We start from the raw sequence: 12,216 nt of genomic DNA on the forward strand, positions 1-12,216 counted from the left end.
AAAAGAAAAGAAAAGAAAAAACTGTGTTACTAACTACTACAAGTGCAAAAAACAATTGCTGTTGAGACCAAAACTTTCCTATGGGGAGTTATTTCATAATTGCCCATCAGGAGCTTCTTGAACCTCTTGCTGAAGCATATGCTATTAGCCTGCCCTGGAAATAGGATAGCAAAAAAACCTTGACCATATTCCTTAGCTATTAATAGTTGCTTTGATTTCCCACAGACTTAAAAGATGATAGAGTAATTTGACTTCAGCTCCCATTAGTCAGGTTCTTCTTTTAATTTTTATTATAATTTTTTTTTATCCGCTTCAGTGGACATTTTCCTCAAGTAAAGAGTTTGGGACTATGACCTTTGTAAATACCTCTGCCATGTGACAGTGGATTGTTCTGATAATTATTCATTATTCAAGACTATAAGAATAATTACTGCTTTCAAATACCCTGCAAATCATAAATGCCTATCTCCTGGCTATCCTTAGGCAGGCTTCCGGAACACTACTTCAAATGGAAAATTTTGACAAATTTGTTTTCTTCTGCACTGAATTCATTTATCTTAAATAGTACAAGGGTGGTCACTCTCTACTTGAGCGGATCTTACCTTCTTTTCAGGTAGGGCACTTAATTATGAAGTGGGTGGGAGTCCAAGGACTGGGAGTCAGTTGCATCCAAGAGCTAATGGATGGAAAAAAAATTAAGTGTGAATAAGTATGCAAGATTATACACACTGTAAATGGGGCATGCAATTTTAAAATAAAGCCCTAAAATTCTGCTGTTCAGACTATTGTTAATTAGATCATTTAAATCTATTAAAAATAACTACTGAATTCAATCTGTTCCCTTTTCTATGCTTTATTTCTGTTGATGATTTCTTGTAAAAGTAAAATGATCTCACAGTTATATGATTGCTCTACCCTTTAGTCTAGATGCATTGTATAAAATATAATGCAGTACAGATGTCAACCTAAGAACTAAATAGCGTATATTTCTAAAGAACCATGAAAAAATATTAACACTATAGAAACAATGGTTCAGTAATTACTTTTTTGCTGTAGATTGAGGTTAGGCATTTATCCTTATAGATCCCTAATACACTTAAAGTCAGCACTGCCCCTGTGGTCCTTTTACCTTTGTTGATAAATGTATTGTACAGGATACCTTGTATGACCATTACAGTATTTGAGGTCATGCTAGGCTGTTAGCACAAATGGTGTGAACAATAGTTTATATGCCACTTAACTCCTTGGGAGAAACAGTTAACCTTGCCAGAGAGGACAGATCAGTCATGTATAGTTATTAAAGTCTAGAAGGTTTTGTTATGCTCTGAAATACTTTCATAGAACTACCATAATCTGGTACTAGCTTTACCAAGCAGGAAAGCAAAAAAGACAACAACTATCCTTGCTATCTTTGAAAAGAATATTTAAAATTTCATAAAAAGATTTTCACAGACTTTATACAATACACACAAACAATTTTCAATATATTTCAATATTTCATCAAAAGTCTTCCTCAACAACACCAAACAGTTAAAAATACTGAGCTGTTGCTTGAAAGGAGACACAATTTACCAAAAATTGTTGTGATTTTGAAGGCCTTGAAATGGACAGTCAACAACAACAACAACTAAAAATGGACCTCAATTATAATTTTCAAATCCATGCCAGAATTTCATAAATAACACAGGTGGCCTTAATAATTGAATTCTATTTAATTTGCAATTAACCATTAAAAACAAAACAAAACAAACAAGCAAACAAAACAAAAAAAAAAAAAAAAAAAAACCAAAAAAAAAAAACAAAAACAAAAACAAAAACTTCCAAGAAACTTTCTTTTTGCAGAATTTCTCATGAACAGAAAGGACAGAGTGAACAAATAATAAATTCTTGTAGAAAATTATGATGAACTTACCAGGTATTCTATATACAGACCAAATCTGGTAATGACATTGCTGTATTAACAGACAAGCCCATTTTCTCACCATAAAGATGCCACTTTGCTGTTTATTCTGATGAACTGACTGTGTGATTCAACCATCTTTGGGTCTTTCAGAAAACACAAAGCTCAAGGCAGCTCCAGTTCAAGTAGTCTCAACACAGTAGTTCCTGACAGCCCCTTATGATGCATGTGTTCCTGAACTCATCAAAATGTCGTTAACCACCACTGAATCTTTACATTTTTAGGGTTAACTCAGAATGTTGGTGCAGACATCTTAGTTTGGCTTGCATTTTCTGTTCAGTGCACTCCAATTAATCACTTCTTCTCCTGAAATTCTGGTTTAGCGTGCCTATATGCAAATGAACAGGTACTACTTAGGTAAAAGGGACCCCAGACAGGTTTTAAAGTCACCAGAAAGGTTACAGAGAACAGATCACCTCCTTTTAGCAATCAATCTGCTGCATGATACAACACAAAATCCATGCTGTGCTTCTTTGCTTTCTTCCCAGCAGAATCCCCAAATAGAACAGTCTCTGACTCTGCCTGGATAGTTGATACCTAACTCTACAATTGGGATGGCAGCAACAGCCTCAGGGGAGCTCCTTCTATTAGGCTGCTGAAGTCTTGTGGAAGCCTGGAGCCCTTAGCAGCATTCTCCACATTCCATCAACAAACTCTACCATGTTCTGGGATAGGTGGGAACAAACATATTCCAGAATGGGCATTCTGGGCAGAGGAAAAGTACTTCCATGTGTGGACTTAAATACATTTACAGATAGATTTAGCTGTCTGTGTGTGCACTTTCCTACCAAGAACTATTACTTACGTCTTTAAAAGAAGGACGTGGAGAACAGTGAGAAGAGGAAGAAATTAGTTTGCTACCACTGCCTTTTAAATCTCCTAACTAGCAAAATTAAACCATGTCTCTTTATTTATTTATTGCACTTGTAAAAAGATTAATGGGGATGTGATTCCTTCAGGCTTTTACATATAACCCCATCACACAAAGAACAAAATTATACAGTGCAGCAAACGAACTAAATTAGCTACATTTATTTAAATAACTGCTATGGAGGAAACAATAAATCAACAAGAATCCTCACAAAAATGTGTTTACAAAGTGTCTTGTAATTTGTTTTAGCAAGGACACAGACTTCTAGCTCTTAGCTAAGCTTGCTTCTAACAGTCTATTATCATATCAACTGTTAATGAGTGTTTGCTATAGAAAAGCATTTCTAGCAACAAAGACTATGTGTAACTTCTGCCTTACTGTTCTTTAAGACAAGGCTGGCAACATGAAATAGATTTTCCTAACAAACATTTTGTCAAAGGCTTCTAATAACTTGGGAGACGATCAAAATTAACTGACAGGGCTTTGTTAAATCAGAAAAAGAGGTTATTTGAATGGTCATAATCATGCAATTATCTCATCTTCACTGTATTTCAAAAGGCTGTATCTATATCTAGTCCTATATCAGGAATGAGTAGGGGGAGCTCTAATGCTGAACCTGTGATGTATTCATAAATCAGTACTTTCAGAGCCTGTCATGGGCTCCATAATGAGGGTCATTATTCAGGCAGAGTGTCAAAACTACTATCAAAGGACCTTCTCAGAATCACAATCATTCTGTTTCTTGTTAAATAAGCAATGTAGTACACAAAAATGGCAAACAAGAAGCAGGTCAATTTGATACAGTATGAGGGCACAGAGACCTCTAGAGTAATTTACCCTCTGGGAATTCTGATGGCTTGTGAGATAAATTATATACACCCTCAGAAAAGATTAATGGTAATAAAATCCCAGGAATATTTTCAGAAAAAAATGTCCATATGTGCATATGGCAACTTCAGTAACAAAGACATTTTCTAAAGCGGAACACTTAAAGAAAATTATTATTAGAACTGCAAGTAGCTCTCTGGAAAGCTCCTAAATCTTATTACAAAGTTGGCAGCATTCAGTGGCAATACTTTATTTCAATTTGCTTAAAGAGTTTATTAAACAAACAAACAAAAATAAAACAAAACAACAAAAAAAACCACTATAGCTATAAAGGCGATAAAGGGGAAAAAAGGAAATAAACTGTAAAAATGGATTTACTGAGGCAGGCTGTTATTGACTTCATTTTATTATAAGGAATAGTAGATACAAGAATACAAGTGGAATTATTAACAGAACGTCATCTGGACATTTGACCTCAATGGCAAAAAAGGCAAAAAAATTCTAAGTGATTGAAGGATATATTCCAATCACATAGCATAGGTGTCTAAATTAGGCACTGGCATTACTTCCTCCTTTTAATTTAGAACAAGAATGTAATAGCCCTACATGTGAAGTAGCCTGAATTGCTCATTCTCTTTTGAACTAAAACATTACATTAGTAACGGGTAAATTAAGCAGCAGTGAAAGCAGTCTAAATTCTGGCTCAAAATGACTTCATACTTACTACAGTGGCCAATCATTTGGGGATTAATAATCAACCTCTCCTGACACCAGTGATGTTCAGTGACTTGTAAGATTAGGCTTAAGTAAAAGTTCTCTGTTTTTCCTTATTGATATGTACTCTGAGTATATGTGTGATATCAATTTATAATATACATATATAAACAAAGATATGTGGGTATGTATTATATATATATTATATATTGTAATTCCATGGTTATGTTTATACACAACATAACTCTGAAACAGCAAAATAAAATATGGTGAATCAGAAACTTTACTGCAGTTCCCAGAAGAAGCAATGTTTCTTACTGACTAGTCCCAGCCTTCTCTAAAGTCTTTGCATAAGAAATACTAACATAGAGTGACTTAACAGAACTTAGAATGGTCTATGACCCTATGCAGATGTAGTTTTCAGAGACAGATGTCAAGAGTTCCATTTGCAAAACCAAATACAGATACTATTTGCATACTAATGGTCACACACACTTTATCCTGTGCTCACACAGCTCACACTGTTGACTTTGGTAAGACTCTTCTGCAAGTGGGAGGTTCCTGAAGAAATGTCACAACCACAACTAACACAAATTACAGAGTCTGAGGCTTTCAAGTGAGTTTCTATGTACCCAGAGCTTTTGAAACTCTGCATAGCTAAGCTTTGCATAGTTACCCCGTTACTAATTTTAACTCAACTTTTTTCAATACATTTCTATAAATTCAGTCACATGTATAAACATATATGTATTCACATGCACACTTATGTGACAAAAATTGATGGTACAGAAGATAAAAGTCTGCTTCTTTGCACACATTACCCTTATTAAACAGCAAGGTGAGAAGTAGATTAAAAAACAGTCCCACTGAATTCCTCATAAATCCCTCAGCTTCACTTTACCAAACTGAATTTTGTCTGACAGTAAATCCGACCTTGTCTAGACTTATTGTTTAAGTAAATTTGTATCTGTGGCATAATCAAAAGCAAACCAATTATATTCAGGCATCTTTTTTATCCATCTGTTTGGATATAAATGTCTATTAAATGGTGTTTGCATATGAAGCAATGTTCTATTGTATGCATAGGTACTCAATTATTTAGATTATACATTTGAATAAACTGTGCAGTTAAAGGAGTACCGTTGTAATGTAGGACAATTACATTTTTCTAGCACAGTTTACAGGTTATTAAACTAATATCAATTTGGCCAACACAGCTGGATATAGGATGCTAACCTTCACCTATGAAAGTTCTTTTCTTTAGGGGTACATTTTACCCCTACAATTATCAGTCATTGTTATTCACTTCAAATTATACCAAATTATGTAAAAGGTTTATAGAAAAAGGCTTGTGTGAATAGAGACCACAAATATATATATATATATATATAATTTCACGCTGAAGACTGTATATTAAAATGTATTAAAATAAAAATATATAATATATTATATATTATATATATATATTATTATATATATATATATATATATTATTATTATATATTATATATTATATATATATATTATATTATATATATATATATATATAATATATATATATATATAATAAATATATATATTATATATGTATTAAAATAAAAATATAAAAATATTAAAATAAAATTCCTGTCTACATATACAGTGGGTCAGCCTAAAAGGGACCTTGTCCATAGAAAATCACCCTGTCTGGCCAGCAAAGAACAACACTATGTTGTGTCATACTATGAAAGAGCAGTTCATCTTTCTACCAGTCAGGGAATGGACTATTACTTTGACTCTCACTTTTTTTTTTTTTTCTTCCAACGAATGCAGTTGTCTTTGTGTTGAAGAGAAGAAATCAAATGACATTAAACACATAGAAATATACTAGTGTCTGTCAGTCCTTGAAATAACAGTTTTTAGTAACTAATTATGAATATCTATTCTTGAAGTGAGTGAAGAGACAGAGAGATGTAATTAAATAACCTCACAAACTTGGAAATTTGGGCATCTACTGCCTTATACCTTGTACAAGAAAAACTTTTCATTTGACTTCAATTCAAGTTGACTTTAAAATAGAATTTGTTCTTTTGCATCTGTTATACACCTGTTCAAAGATACAGAACAGATATTCACGATGACCATCTGTCAGTGAAACCACATTGAAAATCTGGAGCTATGTGGTGTTTGTCCACTTTGTACCTGCACTACTTGTGAAGGTACTCTCTTGTACCCTTGAATACTCTCTCTCTCTCTTCTTTCCTTTGATCGTTATTATTCTGAAATAAATACCTGGATACAACAGAATGTACAAAAGCTGAGTTTTTCTTACAATGACTCATCTCCACAGATTCCTCCAAGCTCAGTGTAGGTAGACAGGGTCCTCTGAGAGTGAGTTAGAAAGTCTAAACTTAGTATCCTATTCTAAACCACTCAGGAGAATTCTATGCAACCCCATTGATTATTTGGGGACTCAATAGGTATCAACAAATAATACAATATGATTTTATCTCTATGTTGAGTTGAAAGATGTATCATGATACTGCAAAATGTCATAATACTATTCACTTAGAGGGTGTTAATGAGCAAAATATTCATGCAGTCATAAACAACAGCTCAGTACAGTATGAACAGCCCATGGCTGTACAAGTTACTGTTTTTTTTCCAAGGTACCACAAACTGTATAATCTTTTGCATCAAAATGGTTGCTCTGCTCATAGGTGATGTCCATTTTACTTTGTCTGCTTGACAGCACCTGTTCTCAGCAGTTTTTCCTCTGAAAGAGTGCCTTAGTGAATGCTGAGGGTGAATGCATTTCATAGGGATGGAAGGCTAGAAAACATAGCAAACATAGATCTTGGGTTTGGTTGGATGTTAGAAGTCAAGACCAGTAAGACTAGCAAGCTGCATTGGGAATTCACAATTACTCCAGACCAAGACATACATTTTCTGGTAGCTGGATCATCCAATACCTTTATAGGTATTGGATGATCTTGGTAGCGTGCAGCTACAAAGACAAAACCTGCTAATACGTTTGCCTAGGAAATAGTAAGTATTGTCTGACAAGTTCCTTTCTTCCTACAGCTAAGAGTTGCTCACATCCCTCTGGATTTGGGTATGGGTCTGCATAAAAGCATTTTATTTTCTTCCCTTCTGGTTCCAAAGGACTGGCTGTGCAGTCCTTGCCCCACCCTCTATTCAGTTGTGACTAGCTGTCAGCAGAATGCACAGCTCAGGGAAGGGCAAGGTGTTGCCTGGCCTGTCTTGGGGATATTGCAAGGGGAGAAGACACATCGCAGTTTCCAGACTGAAGTTTGACTATATCCACAGCTATGTCCAGAGGCAGAGCTCACTTTGTTTTTTTTTGCCATTTAGTGTGATAGAACAGATACTTCTAAGTCAGACTCCATTGCTGAACCCCCTTTTCTCCATTTATCCATGCAGTCATGCTAGGGGGCAAGGAATCCCACCAATATCTTCCCAACTGCAAAGTGGAATTCGGCAGAACCAACAGGATCCTCAGTCATAAGGGAAGAACATATACTATCAGCACACATCCATGAAGACCTTCAAAGTTATCATGGATCCCTTGGAGTCACAAATGCATAATGCACAGATACCTGAAGTGAAGCTGGAAGTGCTGAGCGAAGGGACCAAAGCTTCCAAAATACACCCTCTCTGTTTTTGTAGGAAAGCAGCCCATGAGGAAACATGGCACTAAATGTTGTCAATGTTTGAATGGAACTATAGAAACACATATACAAATGGCTGAAAATCTTTTCAAACTTAAAAGTTTTACTGTCCTAAGTGCAACTGAAAATTCAGTAATCACTGGCTGGCTACATTTGGTTTACATGTACTTCTATTTTCATTAAGCACACTACTTTCAAGTGTCCTTTGTTATGTCTTACATTTTCAAAATGTGCTTACAGATACTGTGTTCCCCATCACCCCAACATTTAGTAGACAGAATGGATATAATGATGTAAAGCTTGAAGACTTTCCTTCGCAAGTACATTTTAGGCTGGAAGTCCTATCTGAAAGACTTCTGAACCAGATCCACTCCCAGAAAACCTTCCAATCTCAGCTTCATCTTTTCTGCAATTGAATAATAAGATAAAAATAAATATGTGCACACTCTAATGAGCTAGATGTGCCTGTCTAGTTAAATTCTGCTATGCATAGGTTTTTCCTTTGTGACAGGCACCTTTAGAGTTTTAGAACAGAATTAGCCTTTACTCCTGTCAGCCATTCCAGCACAACCCTGCAGTCACACACATACTTTGCTCCCTCCAGGTCACTTGCAATTGTCCTCCTTCCCTTCGTGGTCTATAACCTTCCAGTTTTCTGTGGGCCTGTTCAGAACTGAGCTGACACGAAAGAAAAAGTGGATAAAGGCAGACCTGATGGCTGTGCAGAGGATAGACAGGAATTTGCATTCCTGAATCCAAGTGGGCCAAAAAATGGATTCTTAGAGGCTCCTGAGAGACCTGGTCCAGGATACCATACCACTCCCAAAGGGTTGCAATTTTTGAAATATGTCAGAAACTCTACTACTGTGAAGAGAATCAGGAAACACTCTGTGAATCAGCTGTGACAAAGCACTGCTTAGTAGACATTTCAGATACATATAGGGAAAGATCTGCAGGCAGGAGCCCTGTTGTTTCTAAGACCTCTTCTGTGAGAACTGTTGGCAACACCCCCAGCCATCACAGTATGACACTAACCTTGCTGTCAAGGGGTCCACGTGAAAGCTTGGAAATAGCTTAAAAGCTGTAGATCTGAGAAGACCTTCCCTCTCAGTGCCCCCCTTCACCCCCCCCAACACACACTGCATTTTTTTTTTTTTTTCTACATGCAATGGCTGGATATGGACCATAGGGATCTACTCATGAATAACTTATACAGTGTTTACAGGAGGATTTTTGGTAGTTTGCTCAGAAGCATTTTGAATTGGCTGCATGAAATTGGTATTCATCCCAATGACTTCTTTTTCAGCAAAACAGGACACTGAAACATGTAGGGGGTTGTGTTCTGAAAGAGCAGCTGAGAAGCAACAATCAGGTACGAATGGGGACACCACCAGGCTAGCAAAAGAAAAGCATTAGGAAGGATTTGAAGCACCATGAGAAGCTTGCACAAAGCAGAGCATACAGTTATTCACTGTTAATTGCCCAAATGCCTTGGGTAGTGCTGGTTATTTCCTCACAATTCAGCAGAAGATAGGAAGTCAATCATTAAAGAAAGAAAAAAGTGCAGTATCCAAATGTTAAAGAAATAGTAAAGCAGGAAACACACTAAATCATACATGGTGGTACCTCATCTTTCCTTTTTGTTCTTTAACCTTCCACTATATTGATGGTGTCCCCATTGCTTTTTCTTCCCTATGCTCTTCCTCACGTTCCATATCAGGCATTAAAGTCAGAAAAGCAACACCAGATATCTGGTAACTCATTCTCTTGTCCTTACTTTCTGGACTACAGCATCATTTCCATCTTGCCTTTTTTGTTTGTTTGCTTGTTTTTCCCCCTCCACTCTTCACAATTTTCATTCCATCTGCCACAAGACATGGAACAAGAAGACAGGGGACAGCCATGAGTGAGAATTTGGTAGCCAGAGCATATGCCATTACAACTTCTTTGTCAGCAGTTTTACCACCTGAGGCAGTAAGGTAGTACTTGGTGAGCACGGGCTCCACCTGTGAGCAGATGTAGTAGAGACCACTTCAAAGATCAAAATAAGGTAAGCCTCAAGAATCTGTTTTTCACAGGATCCTTTTGCAAATAGAAATCCAAAAAGCAGCCTATTCTTTTCCTGTCTTCCTCTTGAATATCTGTCCTATCATATCGGGAAATGAACTTAAATCTTTTCCCACCCCCAAAAGTAGACCTAATGAGAAAATCCACTTCTGTTTCTGTTCTGGTTTGGTTTTGAGGTGTGTGTTTTGTTTGTTTTTCTTAGGTGAAAGAGGTCAAAAAGCAGCACTGCTGTGAAAGTTGCAGGTAAGCATGATTTACAATGCTTTATGACATACAGAGCCCTTCAGACAACCCCTTTCAAGTGATTTGCATTCAAATAGCTCTAAAGAAAAAAAAGGCTAACTGTAAAAAAAAAAAAAAAAAACTTAGACAAACTTTCAATAATTGTAATGCCAGCCTAGAGAACAGTTATGTGCACCAGAAATCCTTGGTAGTCATGTAAATTTGGGTATACACAGGCTGCATATGCTTGAATTTCTGGGACGTCAGTGAGTGAACACAATGTTCTCAAACAACATGGTGCATTTTGGTTCTGTTTGGTTCTATGTGTAACCTTTATTCCATATTTACAGCACTGATCGAATAAAATAAAAATAATAATAAAAATTAAAAAAAAAAAAAAAGCAGTGGAGTAAACAGCACATACATTCTAAATATATTGTGTATCCCTGTATTTCTGGGAGCAAACCAGAGAAGGTCTTTAAAAAGAGCTCAGAAATTGCCAGAAGTAGAAATTCTTGGTGTTATTCTTGTGAATAACTTCACAAAAATAAATTTTACTGTAAATAAGTAGCCTTGCTGGTACCATGTTCAGCTGGCTTCAAGTGCTGAGCCAATCAGAGGTCCAAGCAGAAAGGCTATTAAATTCATATAAGAATTAAAAAAAAAAAACTCTTTGGACTCCACAGGGAATTGAAACAAGACTAGGATGTGTCTTCTATGAATACCTGAGCCCTACTGGATGCAATCTTAACATTTACTATTTGGACAGAAGCTTAACGTGGCTAGTCAACTATGTTTTGAGAGGCTGGAATGCTACTAACTATATCTCCAGATTTTTGTTTGCCAACAAGCCTCTGAAATGATGTCATTCACTCCAGCTCTCTCCAAATTCCAGTATCACATACACACACACACACACAAACACACATGCATATATATATACAGGAGGGACTCCTCACATCTGTGTTTTATTTACACTTTTTATTTATTTACACATATGATGACCAGCAACAAAAGAAGGAAGGCCAGTATAATCACAGAATCACAGAATGGTTGAGGTTGGAAGGGACCTCCAGAGAATATCTAGTCCAACCTCCCTGCTCAAGATCACCTTAGGCAGGTTACATAGGATCGCATTCAGGTGGGTTTTGAGTATCTCCAAAGAAGATTCCACAACCTCTCTGGGCAGTCTGTTCCAGTGCTTTGTCACCCAAACCATAAAGTTCTTCCTCACATGGCAATGAAACCTCCTGTGCTTTAATTTATATCCATTACCACTGGTTCTATCACTGGCCATCACTAAGAAGAGTTTGGCCCCATCATCTTTACATTGTTCCCTCAGGTATTTGTAGAGGCCAATAAGATCCCTTCTCAATCTCCTTTTCTCTAGGCTAAACAGGCCCAGCTCACTTAGTCTTTCCTCATAAGACAGATGCTCCAATCCATTAATCTTCTTTGTGGCTCTGTGCTGGACCTTCTCTAGAAGTTCTACATCCCTTTTGTACTGGGAACCCCTGAACTGCACACAATATTCCAGGTGTGGCCTCACCAGAGCTGAGTAGATGAGGAGGATCACCTCCCTCAACCTGCTGTCCACACTCCTCCTGATGCAGGCCTTCTTGGCCATGAGGGCACACTGCTGGCTCATGGTTAGCTTGTTGTCCGACATGACCCCTAGGTCTCTCTCTGCAGAGCTGTTCTCCAGCAGGTCAGCCTGTACTGGTGCCTGGGGTTATTTCTCCCCAGGTGCAGGACCCTGCACTTGCCCTTGTTGAACCTCATGAGGTTTCTTTCTGCCCAGCTCTTCAGCCTGTCCAGGTCCCTCTGGGTGGCTGCGCAGGACTCTGGTGTGTCAGCTACACTACCAAGCTTTGTATGGTCTG

The 12,216-nt window shown here is 37.1% G+C and overlaps 1 long non-coding RNA gene across 1 annotated transcript in view; it reads right to left on the bottom strand.

The window, feature by feature from the left end:
- LOC140001420 (uncharacterized) overlaps nt 1-9,940 on the bottom strand; it is a 22,241-nt gene extending 12,301 nt beyond the window's left edge. The window contains exons 1-2 of the long non-coding RNA XR_011806639.1: nt 9,822-9,940; nt 603-676 (exon numbers count right to left, since the gene is read on the bottom strand). This is a non-coding gene — a long non-coding RNA (uncharacterized lncRNA). The remainder of the gene's footprint in view (nt 1-602; nt 677-9,821) is intronic.
- Nucleotides 9,941-12,216: the final 2,276 nt, after the last annotated feature.

This window comes from Anas platyrhynchos, chromosome 1 (assembly GCF_047663525.1).
Source record: "Anas platyrhynchos isolate ZD024472 breed Pekin duck chromosome 1, IASCAAS_PekinDuck_T2T, whole genome shotgun sequence".
Classification (NCBI taxonomy): domain Eukaryota; kingdom Metazoa; phylum Chordata; class Aves; order Anseriformes; family Anatidae; genus Anas; species Anas platyrhynchos.